A 3,876-nucleotide genomic window follows, 5' to 3' on the forward strand; every position below is an offset into this window, starting at 1 on the left:
GTCTCCATCCCTGGGTCTGATCTGCGTGATGTGAAAATGGAGAAAAATTGACCTCACTACAGAAGCAATACACCAATAGAACCGAAGATTCAGAACACTTAACCCAAAACAACGCTCGAAAAGGGGAGGGAGATCTCCGCCCTAAATATCCTGTGCTTCTTCCTTAGATCATTTCTCCAGCTCTTAACAACCATCCAGAGCCAGGACTGCTCCTCAGTCCCGAGAGCTGGCAAATATGTCTCAACAAATGAGACACAGCGGCGATCCCGTCTGCTTTGATTGATGGACTAGAGGCATCCAGTTAATATCAGACTCCCGAGTAGGGTTGGGTTTTTTTTTTAGCTGCTCGAAGACTTTTCTTAATCGGTACTGGTCGAAGCACAGAGCTGTAAGGGGGTGGCGTTAAAAACGACCCATTATTTCCTTTTAGCTTCAGATGCCGCTGTCTTTTGAGGAATCAAGATAACTACCCATCTGGCCAATTCACCTTTTTGGGTCGTGCTCCTTTCCACTTTATCCAACATGAAACATGTTTTCATTTGAGAAAACAGACTAGCCAATAGCAGACAATTAATCCGTCGAATGCACTTATGATTAAAGGTCTGTAGTTAGCATGGGATTCCCACCTAGAAAGCAGGTGTAAAGACAAATACGCTTTGAACACAGGAGCCTGGATGAGATTTATTGACCAATTGATGGTGAAATGACAACACTGTGATCTTCTGCGCCATTTTTGCAAGCGGCGGTATTAACCCTTCCGCAGAGCCCCCATTCTAATCTCTGGCATATGTAAAGGCTAAGAATTTATGTCAGTTCAAAAAAAAAATTAAGCTATTTCCTTGTCATCCTCTGCTATAAGAATTTATGTCAGTTCAAAAAAAAAAATAATTAAGCTATTTCCTTGTCATCCTCTGCTTTCTCTGAGTTCTTTCCTCCCTTCTGTCTTGGTATTTTGTTTTGCTAAACGCATTTGTAGTAAGTTCACATGTGAACATATTTTCAAAGATCAAATGATATTTCGTTTAGATTGCTGAGTCCCTATAGCAAAAACCTGCCACATTCATCTCCCTCTGTCTCAGCTCCCCCCCGCCGCCGCTCTCTCCGCCTCTTTCTCTCTCTTCTCTCTCTCTCCTTTTCTCTCTCCCTCTCCCTCTCCCCCTCTGAGTGAGGGAAGAGACAGCCCCTGGCAAAGTGTCAAGATTGAACTGAGAGAGCGAGAGCGCCGAGGAGCTGTCCTTAGTGCTGAAAAGCCCTGGCGGCAGGGATCATATAGGCTGCTGCCGCAATATCACCATTGTCGCAGAAAATCAAAGGGAATAAAGTGGAAAGGGAGGGGCGTGAGGGTATTTCAACCTTCTCACTTTCCATTGCAAACGCTTCGCACAACCCTTTTACTTACACACTCCCCTTACACTCTTCACAGCCCCTACCTCAGTGTTAAAATCGCATTTTACAAGCAGATTGTGTCTCACTAGCCTAAACCTGTTTGGAGGGAGCGGTGAAGAAACCCACCAGCTCCTTTCTAGCAGAAGAAACAGTCCCTCCGTTCAGTCTCACTACATCAAAGATCTCATCTCCTTGGGCAATAGGGTTACCTATTTACACACAGCGGTTTGATCCTGAAGGAGAAATTATATACTAGACGCAAAACTTTCTGTGAATAACTAGTTCTTTACAGTGTAAAAGACAGCACAATTCTGCAGGGTGTCCTTCAGGCCTGTCTTTTGATCGCTTGGCATCATTTTAATTTAGCTCTTGATCCGGTGCAATCCGAAGCCTCCTATGAAACACAAGAGGAGTTGCTCTAGCGGATTGAGAAGGGGAAATCCTGCCTCCCCCCCCCAATCTTTCCCTGAGGCATCTGCTCTGTTCAAATGGAAGCAAGTCTTACCGAAGTTATGCGCACAATGGAGGTTTCCCATCGACACATTTTCCCCCCATTCTTAGATCTAGGAACCCTCCTCTCTAAACCTTACACTTTCCTCCATTATTAGCTAGGAGTTGTTTGAGAATAAAATTGCCAGGTGAATCCCGTTTCTAAATTCTCGTGAGCGCCTGAAACTCTACAGTAAACCAATGCGGACATGTAAACCGACAGGTCTTTCTCTTCTCTCCCCCCTCGCCTCTGATTCTGCCCCTCTCCTGATCTCGCTGCTTATGCGCCTGGCGCGCTCGGGTATTCGTGCTGAGCTCCTGGGACTCCACCTGTCCTAGTCATCATTCCCAGCTAGGAAGACGGGCTAATTGAATAGCTCCCTTCCAAGGTCCCTGAGGTCCTTCACCACTCTCCATGCCCTGGACTTGCAATCTGGCCCACTAAAGTAATGCTTAGTGTGGAAGTGTCATTTTTCATCCGACTGAGCCATAGGTTCACGTATGAAACATAGGGTTGGACCCAGCCTAAATTTTCTGCTAAGGGAAGGGGCAATTGCCACTGATTCCCCCCCCGCGCGCGCAACACCCCTCCTGATACTCTGAACCAGTTTGTGGAGATAAGTGGATTGCACTGGGAGGCGGGGCAGGAAAGTTCCGCTGATGGAGAACTTAATCTAGATCTAACCCATTGGACAGAAACAATCCTGCAAGAAATTCACTCCTCAGTAAATAACAGTTAAAGTATTCCAGCTACTTCCTAGCTTGCGTTTGAAATACTTTGGTCAAAGGAAATATCCACAAAGAAAAGATTCACCAAACTGGTAATACAGCGAATAGCCTAAGCATATTGAAGTGGAAGGAAATACTGCTGGTTACTGTGAAATTTCCAAATAAGTGTTTTAAGGATTACAGGCTATATAGCGTCTTGGTTCCAATTCCGAAACGTTTTTAATAGATGGGAGAAACAAAGGAACCCCACAAAACGTTTTTGTCAATAAAACGTTAAAATCTTTTTTTAATGAAAGACAATCAAACAACATTTTAAATAACTTAATACATTACTATTATTAATAAACCTTCTATTAACAAAAACAAAGTAATCATAATGTACAGAAGTAAGGCTTCAAATAGCCTTGGAACATAACAGCAATACAGCGAAATCTGTAAGAATATAACTGTATGTGCGTCAATTATGAATTATTTACAATACACAGAGGTACCGCAATCTAAGTACCTTTGGGGGAGAGGGGGTTGTTTCAAAAGAACTGTACCGAACAATGTGGATTTACAAACAGTGCACTATCTCTCTGGCACACGGCTCTCTCTCTCTCTCATTCTCTTTCCCTCTAATATATACTTTTGGCTTTTGTACAAATAAACTTCCAAAATAATGCAAACCTATAGCAATCAAAGAGAAACAAAGACAAAAGTATCAGATCCAAACACCGATGAGAAATTCTGTTAAAATCTAGAAAAGACAATACTTTGATAAAGGAATTCTAAAGCAACAAGCTCACCACACTGTTACCTATTCAAGTGCAGCTTCTTAAAGTAGCATGTGGTGGCGACAGTCTGGGAATCCCCATTAAATATGTAACGCAGTCAACAAATACCTCCTTGGACGAGTGAGTCAGTCTACACAAACAACGCAGGACAGCCACTATAGAGCGAGAACTCCTTACAAATAAGAATACTTGCTAGAGAAATAGTTTAATTTCAGGTGTCAATATACAGATGGTCAAAAGGAAGGGTTTCTAGTTTGTTTTTTAAGAAAGGGAAAAGTTCAGGTTCGTAAACTGTACCAACCAACACAAAATAATTAATTTACAGGAACCATACTTTTACTTTTGTCTAGACTTTGATGAAAGAGGTGCAATTAATTAGGATGCGCACAAAATGAAGTTACTAGAGAGAGAAATTAATAATTTACAGGGTTTTGTTTGGCAGTAATCTAATAATAGCTCTTAAGATCTGTGAACGCAGCAGGACCAGCTCTTTCCC

This window comes from Gekko japonicus, unplaced genomic scaffold (assembly GCF_001447785.1).
Source record: "Gekko japonicus isolate JY-2015 unplaced genomic scaffold, Gekko_japonicus_V1.1 scaffold4225, whole genome shotgun sequence".
Classification (NCBI taxonomy): Eukaryota; Metazoa; Chordata; class Lepidosauria; order Squamata; family Gekkonidae; genus Gekko; species Gekko japonicus.